This window comes from Panicum virgatum, chromosome 3K (assembly GCF_016808335.1).
Source record: "Panicum virgatum strain AP13 chromosome 3K, P.virgatum_v5, whole genome shotgun sequence".
Classification (NCBI taxonomy): Eukaryota; Viridiplantae; Streptophyta; class Magnoliopsida; order Poales; family Poaceae; genus Panicum; species Panicum virgatum.
Genome location: NC_053138.1, coordinates 62,105,347 through 62,115,406, shown reverse-complemented (window position 1 = coordinate 62,115,406; position 10,060 = coordinate 62,105,347). Strand labels below are relative to the sequence as shown.

Sequence of the window (10,060 nt, the reverse complement as noted above, 5' to 3'; positions counted from 1 at the left end):
ACTTGACCTTTTAACAAGCACACGTGGCCAGGTCTAGTCAAGGTAACCAGATGATCATCGCAAATCAACCGTACGTTTGGGTTGCCAAAAGAATTAGCTACCCATAAGTAAATGCCTTTATCATCTGCCGCCGTATTCTGACTTCCTAACCTCTTCTCAGGCCGTTGCATCATCATAGTACCCTTCTGTTTCTGATCAACAAGCTATCCACTCTTTTCTATTGGATGATGTGTGTATCTGTCCTGCACTTTGTATTTGCTTGCTTCCATCCTTAAGGAAACAAGCAGCCGTTGGATTAAAGAATTTCTCTGAGGTGGAGCATCTGCTCATGTATCATGCATCCTTATTAGTGATGTGTGGCTAATAATAACGAACATGTCTGTTGGTGAGCACAACTTTTGCAGATAAGCATCTGACGTACTGTATACTAGAAAAACAATTAGCACACACTGACAAACGCACCTTTTGCGTTTTGTGCATGGCCATACACAGGTGTGGAACCATGCATCTTCGCATCACCAGATTTCTGAATGTTGAGGACTATACGGAAATGAGTCTCTCCATGGCGTTGCTATATATATATATATATATATATATATATATATATATATATATATATATATATATATATATATATATATATATATATATATATATATATATATATATATGCGGCAACTTCGTCGTAGCCGATGGGATATTGCCAATCCGTTCTCTCTCTCTCTCTCTCTCTCTTTGAAAAGATCCAATCCATTCTCTTGGCTCCGGACGGCCGAGCGAGGTTTTCATGAACGCGCACGCTCGATTACCAATTAAGTAGATCTCAATCAGCTTCGCTGCCGCCGTCCGGCTTAACGTCGGCAGGCCTACGGACAGGATCTCAGGGAAGCTGAACTCGGGGGAAACCAAACCATGGCGGCGCCTGTCCGTGTCCTTGTCTCCTTGATGGGCGCATTAATCTTCGGGTGTTTCGGCGTCGCGCATCTCTACTGCGACGCCGATGGCCACAGGCCACTTGCTCTGAACAAGTCATGGAACGGAGGCATCAAAGTCTGAACAAATACAGGCATATCTCACACCTTGACTCCAACCGATCTGTGCTTGTTTGCCGACTGCACGACTCCCAAAGTCTATGAATTAGATGGGCACTGATTTTTCTTCATTCTACTTGAGCCTGTCGCTGCAAAAGTTCAGTGTCAAACTAGTTCAGTTTACGCAAGGTGACCATCACATTCTTTGTCCTATAAGGCTGTAATGAACGTCTTTCAATCTCTACTGACTAAAGGTTCCAGGCTCAAGACAGGATTTAATTTTCCAAAACATGTGCAGATTCTGGTTTTAAAGAAGAGCTCTTGGAAACAGCTTTGCTGCTTAATGAACTCCGCAGTTGCGTTGTCTGAATCTGTTAGAGTAGGTATGCTCGGTTGGTGTGCTAGCGCTGAGACTCATTTTGCAGATGTCTCTCAATCAGTTGCTGCAATCTTAATCTCAGAGACCAGGCCAATATCGATTATGTTACCTGAAACTCTGTTTTACTGTCACGTTGATGCCCGACATGTAATCCCTGGAAAAGCTACCACCACAGCTTGCGCAATGACCTTTGGTCACCAATCTGAAATCCCTGATCAGTGATCGCCAACATGTAATCTGAATTCTCATATGCAAATACCATGCCTTAGTGTTCAGGTTTGTCTGTGTCAAATTACCTAGTGTTCAACTGACGAAGAAAAGGTAACAAATGCATCTCATCACAGCAACAGGCGTTTCTGATTTGCAGCCATCCAGAATTCCAGACAAGAGCTAATTTCCCACACAAAAGTTACAGATCTCGGTTGAAAAGAGAAAGAAAAACCCCCGTTACCTCTAAAAAAAAGAAAGAAAAAAAAGCCTCTTGGAACAACTTTGCTTCTTCATGAACTCTGTTCTTGTGTACATATAGGCCATAGGCCCAGGGTATCCTAACGGCATACGACAAATGTGATGATTTGCTACTCCAGATGACAAATGTGAATTACTCCAGCTTCCAAGCTAAGCAGTAGTATCAGCCTAAGCATTGAGGTGTGAAGGCAAGAGCATCATGTCAGATGAATCTTGTGCCAAACAAGCTACGGTCTGCAGACTTGTCTCTGGGCCTAAGCACATGCAGCCTCGAGTATAAGCTTGTCGCATTGTTCCACCCCAGCTCCTTGTCCCTGTTCTGCTGCACCCTTTGCCAAGTACCGCCACTCACCGGTACTCGCTGTGCCTTGCGCACACCATCAGTGCCCTGTGTGGTGGCGATGACACTGGCTTTCCTCCCAGCTTGTGCAGCCAATGACGGCCTGATGATCACCTTCGTCTGCAGGCTTTGCCGCAGGATGCTGTTGATCCTCTTGCTCCGGCTTCCCTTATCAATGGAGACAGCCGGAGGAGAGTACAGCGGTGGTGAGGACAAATGCTCCGTGATATTGTCAAGCGGCGGCAGCACCGCTGCTGCATTCTTGGCTGCAGGCAGCGGCATCAGCGAGTTCCACCGCGGAAGTGGTATCAGCGGTGTCCTAGGCGGCGGGTAAGCTCCACCGTTGCACAATGAGACTCGTCTTGCTTTTGCCGTCTGTGGCAGCTGCAGCACCGTTGCTGCATTCTTGGCTGCAGGTAGCGGCATCAGCGAGTTCCGCCGTGGAAGTGGTACCAGCAATGTACTACGCGAAGCTTGGTTCATACCATTGCACAATGAGACTCGTCTCGCTTTTGCCATCTTTGGCAGCTGCCCAGCTTCAGGGTTATTCTCCTTCTCCCCGTTCAAGCTATGCTGCTTCTGCAGATGGTCTCGAGCAATCTTGCTGTCGACATGCTGCCGAGCTCTCTTTTTTTCAAATAGCAGCTCTGATTCCAACTCTTTGATCTGGAAAGAGTTTAGAAGTAACAACAAATATATCAATTATTTATTCTCATTTCAGTTTTCAACACACACATCATTTTTTTCGCGACCGTGCCTGAGCACGTTTTTCATTAAGAGGAGAAGAGAATAAAGTACATCAAGCGAGTTGGCTACAGAGAAAGGAACCAACCCGGCACACACTCACTATGAAAAAGAATAACACCACATTTCACAAATTTTGTGGAGTAATTGAATGAATTTTCCCATCTATGAAAAAAGAATAACAAGTCCTTCGCATTTTTCTTCAGAATAAAAAAACAAGTCCTATGCATAGTAATTTCAAGTTGGCATCCGTCAATATTAGTAATGTTGGGAACCTTCTAGGGTCATCATGGCAGCAAGGTATGGCATAAAAAGATAGGGTCATCATGCCAGCAAGGTATGGCATAAAAATATAGGTCAAAAGTATCACATTCATAGAGGCATTCAGGTACAACATCAAGTTTTATGATACTAAGCAAATTACTACTCTCGAGCAGGTGGTGCAAAAGGAATAAGTTAATGGCATCATTGCATCAAGAAGCACATTCATAGAGGCATTCAGGTACAACATCAATACTAAGCAAATTACTACTCTCGAGCAGGTGGTGCAAAAGGAATAAGTTAATGGCATCATTGCATCAAGAAGCTATGCCTGGGGTACCTTTTCTTGGAGATTCATAGTGAGCAAATCTTTGGCCTTGTTCTGTGCTTCAAGTGATTGGATTGTTTCTTCCATGTTTTTAATCTGAGCATCTTTGTTCCTAATATCCTGCTTGGCTCTCCCATCCTGGCAGAACCAGTAGCTTGTTAGAGTTGAGTAGACTTAAAAAAAGCTTACATAACATGTAGATATTGGCAGAATACTACTGTACCATGAGCTTGTATCTTGACAATTCTCCAACATCAACTTGCTTTCTTGCTTGGCCAAGCTCTATTCCTCGCACTCTGCTAGCGAAGTTGAGTGAGCAAAGAGTTTCACCTACATCATTCTCATTTGGGCTGATTTGAACGAACATCAGGGTTTTGGAATCTCCACCTGTATTTCTAACGCTGAATTATAAAACTAAATAAGAGCAAATGATTCCACCATCCTAATAAAGAAATAGCTTACGTACTTAGTGAGTCTTGAAGCAAGTGTGTCAGCTTCGAATTCCTGAAATTTGAAAAAAAAAACAATCATATAACCAACAATGAAAATTTCAGTTGAAGACTAATTTTAAAAAAGTGCTAAAATTTAAATACCTAAATGGGATATGCCGGGTCTTTTTTGCAAGAGCAGATATGACATCACCAAGTGCAGAAAGTGATTTGTTAATGAAAAGTGCTTCTTGCAACCTTTCTCCTTGCACATCTGTCTTTGCTACCCGCTCACTTCCGGCAAGGTCAATTAGCCATAATTTGCTATTTGTGCATTCTCCATGGATCAAATTTTCTCCTTTGACCATTACACAGTGTATGCTGAAATGCAAAATCAGTTAAGAATTTACGGTAGAATCTACAATCTACAAAATAACAGAAGTGGGTGAAATTTTTTAGTCGCGAACCAGTGTGATCGACTGCTATGTTCATTAGCATTTGTCGAACCAACAACTCTTGCTTTGCTTCCTGTTTGCAGGACCTCCCAAGCCTCATTCATGTTAGTCACCCGTACTTCAACAAGTCCAGGTACATGGTGAACACCTTCTGCAGATTGTCTTATTTCTAGTCTACAAAATAAGGTTTCATGTCATACTAGGATATTTGTTGATACACTAATACGGTTCATGTTCGCGAGTATCATTGTACCATTTACCATTTCTTACTAGGACTTTAGATTTTCGATACAAAAATATAAAACCATTTTACCTTTTGGTTGTTGCGCCTGGTTGAGACCCTGAAAGGAGCAAATCATGGATCTTCTCATTGTACGCCTCCAGAGCACTTGCAGTAACCTCGTACAAGAACATGCCCTCTCTTTCTTTTATTATCCGAAAGAGTTCCTCTAATATTCTGTAGTTGACCCCACGAGTACCTTCAATTCCTTCCATGGTAAATGTTTTACCAGTGCCGGTCTGTCCATAAGCAAAGATGGAAACATTGAATCCATCTAGCACCGAGGTTGCAAATGGTGCAGTTTTCTCAAACACCATTTCTGCACATAGGTTGAATAAGATACATTGTTAGAAGTATGGGATACATTTATACAAAGCATGCAAAGTGAATAATTGCCTTATAAAATGAGTTACCTTGGTCATCTTCAGGGCTGAAGACGGCATCGAATTTGAATACTTTTTCGGAAGATACATGTCCTTTAACAATGAGCTCTCCATCTTTTGCTGACTCAAAATCAATGGCCGTCAAAGCTCCTTCAGCTATTTCTTCTGCAGTCAGTGGTCGGCACCGGAAAAACACTCTTATATTCCCTAAGCAATATGTAATTTTCTGTTAGTTTTGTCCTCACCATATCTTGCCGTGAAAATGTGTACGGATAAAATAATAAGCAACCAACTAACCTTTCAAATCAGTAAGTTTATTGTGCAAGTTCTTGCGTTGCTTTGACTCCTGATTAAACTTTTCTTTGAGTTTTTTAGACTCACATTCCAGAGTTTCATATTTATGCACTGTTTGAAACAATATATTATGTTACAATCATTTCCAGTAGGTGGAAATAAATAAGAAAACTGAAGAATGTAGATAGGACTAACATACCATATTGCTGGATTGTTTTGGACTTTTCAGTAGCATCCAACACACAATTTTTGTATTCGAGTGACTCTTGTCGTAAATTCTGGTTCTCCAACTTCAAGACCTGTAGATGATTGTGATAAATATCATACCATTTATGACATAAAGTTCCAGCCACAGTACTGGTGGTTGTCTACAGTATGCAAGCAGTGTGTTCTTTTAACAGAATACCTTGGATTTTTCATCCAATTCGTTGACAAATTGACACGATCGGCTCCTATCCTTCACTTGTCCTTCAACTGCAGAAGCTGCAGAATCCACAGAAAATTTAAGAAAGCGAAAGCCTAAACTACTTGCATGATCTTTGTGTGATTCAAACTTAGTGAATTGGAACTATGCCTAGTTGCAGAATTATCGATGCAAATTCCGGATGTAGTCTGGCATGGCCCGCAACTGCGCCCCCTCGCACGGGACGGCGCCGGGCGGTGACGGCGATCCCACGCCGCCGGCGTGGTGACCCGGAGCCCGTGCTGCCGCGGAGACCGACGAGCCCGTGGCCGAGCCCCTCCAATACCGCCGCAACGAAAACCAGCCTCGAGCACATCGAGATCCGCGAAGGGGGAGAAGGAGAAGAAGCGCGGGCTGGGCGCGCGGCGCGTACGTACCCTCGGCCTCGGCGACGGCGCAGCAGCCCTCGTGGTCGGCGGCGCGGGAGGGGGTGGTGAAGTTGCGGGCGTCGGACACCCTCGCCGTCTTCCTGGCGGGCACAACCGGCGAGGAGGCGGCGCGAGTATCGGCGCGGCCACGGCCGCCGCCGCGTGCCCCCTCTTCCATCGCGCGGCGTGCCGACCCGCGAGCCCTCGAAAACCCGCGCGGAGGAGGAGGGGTCTTCCTGGCGGGCACAACCGGCGAGGAGGCGGCGGGAGGATCGGCGCTGCCCCGGGCGCCGCCGCTTGCCTCCTCTTCCATCGCGCGGCGTGCCGACCCGCGAGCCCTCGAAAACCCGCGCGGCGGCGGCGGAGGGGCGGATGGGCGGCCGCGTGGTGGTCGACGGGTCGTGGACTGACTCTTCACATTCCTTCTGTCCTATACTGAACATGTCTTTCAATCTCAACTGACCAGGGTTATTTCTGGTCGGTAATCGCATGTGCTCACTGCTTCTGAATAAAGAAAGACTATGGATCGCAGTCGACATGTTTCCAGTGATCAAGACAGGATTTAGTTTTCCACAAACATTTGCAGGTTCTGGTTTGAAGAAAGAGCTCCTGGACACAGCTTTGCTTCTGAATGAACTTTTAAGAAAAAAAACTAGACCTGCGGAGGGAGACCGCCCCCACAGCATTACACTAAGAAGAAGACCTCACGCAAGTCTAGAAAATCCCCGAATCCCTGTCCCACCCATACACAGTGGTCCGTTACCCGTGAGAAAGGCCGGACCTCAACTATGCTTAAGAATAGCAACGGGTCGGGTTCGGATCGGGTGGAGTTTCCGTGCACCCAAAACCGAAACCCGAACCCGAAACTGATTCGGGTGGAAATTCATCACCAAAACCAAACCCGGGAATACCCGAAACCCGAATGGATACCCGAAACCCGCAGATAAATATACACATATTCACATGTATAAACAAGAGGCAACAAATAATAAATATTTTCATGACTCAACTTTCAATAAATTTAATAGTCTAAGTAAACAAATTATCATTAACATATTATAAAACATGAGTTTTAATTCAAAATAATTTATTTCGGATATCCATTGGATATCCACGTGTGGAAACCAAAATCCGAAACCGAACCCAAACCCGAACCTGAAAACCGTGGGCCCGAAACCGAACCCAAACCCGAACTTGAAAACCGTGGGCGAAAAACCAACACCAAACCCGAAACCCGCGGATACCCGCACCGAACCCAATCCACTGCCATCTCTAACTATGCTTTGGATATAGGACAAGCGAGAAGATTTTTTTACAACACGCATAACATACTGCGCCACCTCCGGCTAGAAATTCGCCCCCGTGGGGATTCGAACCCTGCCCGGCAGGGTACCAAGCGCAGCACTCAGACCAGTCGGTCTAGCGCTCGCTGGTGCTTCTGAATGAACTCTGCAGTTGCGTTGTCTGAATCTGTTAGAGCAGGTTGCTCAGTTTGTGTGCTTGTGCTCAGACTCGTTTTGCAGGTGTCTCTCAATCAATTGCTGCAATCTTAATATCAGAGACCAGGCCAATATCGACTATGTTAGCTGAAACTACGCTTTACTTTCACGTTGATGCCCAACATGTAATCCCTGAAAAAGCTACCACCACAGCTCGCACAAGGACCAAGCTGCTGAAATCCCAAACTGAGCTATTCTGAACCTCCTGATTCGTGATAGCAATTCTCAAGCCCCTACCGCAACTGTGCAGCAGGTTGGTTTGTCATGTTGTATCCTTGGATGAGGTGCTAGTATTTGCTGGATACTCGAATGAAATGCTTGTCCTATGAACTACTCGCCGTGCCAGGCAGGTCCACGAACATTGGATTGGGCTTCAGACTTCAGAGATCAGGTTCAGAAGAAGTTGCTCAAATGTTCAGAGAGCAGGAAAAAATGTGAGGAGTGTGATCAAAATCCAACTAGTTCTAGTTTGGATTAGAGATGCTGGGGTTCCTAAAGAATTCTCGTATGCATATACCATGCCTTAATCTTCAGGTTTGTCTGTGTCAAATTACCCAGAGTGCAACTGACGAAGAAAAGATAACAAATGCATCTCATCACAGCGCCATGTTTCTGATTTGCAGACACGAAATAATTTCCCATACAAAGTTACAGATCCTGGTTAAAAGAAAAGCCTCTTGGAACAACTTTGCTTCTTCATAAACTCTGTCCTTGTGTTGTCTAAATCTTTAGAGCAGGTAGTTTTCAAGAATTGTTCAGACTCATCTTGCAGATGCCTCTCAGTCAGTTGGAGCAATCTGAATCTGAGACTAGGCCAACAGCAGCTATGTTATCTGAAAGACCGAAACTCTTCTTTTGCTGTCATGTTGGATGCCCAACATGTAATTCAGGGAGAGAGAGAGAGAAAAAAAAAAAACTAGCCACACGGCTCGCACCAGGACATCACAGTGACCATGGCGCTAATGGCTTCCGCTTCACTGGCCTGCCTCAGCGTCCTCACCAGCTCCAATCCATGCGATGTCCATACCCACGGCGGCGCGGCAGTAGCAACGGCAGCGCCGCGCCGCCTTGTCGGGCTCGCGGCGCGCCTGGCATGCCGCGGCGGCGATGCCTTCGAGCTGGGAGGGGCATGTGCCTGCTGCCCCTGGAGCCGCAGCTGCAGGTACGGGTGGGGAGGCTCTCGATCCCTCTCCATGGCTTCCCCTCGCCGCCTCGCAGCTGGCCGGCAAGCGGCGCTGGCCTCCCCTCGCCACGGCGGCACGGCCAGGGGGTGGACGGTGTCTCGCCCAACCGACCAGGGGTGGACGGTATTTCATTTACCGTCCACCCCGGGTACCTTAAGCCATTCGATCTCCATCCAACGTCTGAGATTAAGCAAGGGAGGCCGATTCCAGGTGGGACTTTGACTGGACCGAGCGCTTAGACGCCGTTTCGTCGTCCCGCCGCGCGCACGCGCTGCTTCGCCGGCGTCTCCATCCGCCGTCGTCCGCCGCCGGCGAGATCCGTAGGGCCGAGCGAGGTTTTCATGAACGCGCACGCTCGATTACCAATTGAGAAGCTCTCGAGCAGCTTCGCTCCGGCCGCCGTCCGGCTTAACGTCGGCAGGTCTACGGACAGGAGCTCAAGGAAGCTGTAACTCGGGAAACCAAACCATGGCTGCGCGTGTCCGTGCCCTTGTCTCCTTGATGGGCACGAATTTAATCTTCGGGTGTTTCGTCGTCACGCATGCATCTCTACCGCGATGCGGATGGCCACTTGCTGTGAAGTCTGAACAAAGCCATGGAACGGAGGCATCGAAGTCTGAACACATATACAGGCATCTCTCACATCCCAACGCATGTCATTCCGCGTTTTCTGGTTCCGTCAGGCCCTGATTGTGCTCCTGCAAATTCTTCTCTTCTATGAATTATATGGGCACTGACTCTTCTACATTCTACAAGGTTACCATCACATTCTTTGCCCCATAGTGAACATGTCTTTCAATCTCTACTGACTAAAGGTTCCAGCCTTATTTCTAGTCGGTAGTCGTCGCAAGCATATGTTTACTGCTCAATAAGACCATGGATCGCAGTTGGCATGTTTCTAGTGATCAAGACAGGGTTTAGTTTTCTACAAACATTTGCAGATTTTGGTTTCAAAAAAGAGCTCTTGCAAACAGCTTTGCTTCTTGATGAACTCCGCAGTTTGCGTTGTCTGAATCTGTTAGAGCAGGCCGTTTTCAGGAATTGTTCAGTTGGTGTGCTTGTAAGGGGAGTCGGGTACTCATTTTTCAGGAATCCCAGGCCCAACATCAACTATGTTATCTGAAACTCCGCTTTACTCTCACGTTGATGCCCAAC

At 46.5% G+C, this 10,060-nt stretch overlaps 1 pseudogene; it reads right to left on the bottom strand.

The window, feature by feature from the left end:
* Nucleotides 1–1,745: 1,745 nt before the first annotated feature.
* On the bottom strand, nucleotides 1,746–6,607 carry LOC120700147 (annotated as a pseudogene).
* Between the last annotated feature and the right edge of the window lie 3,453 nt (nucleotides 6,608–10,060).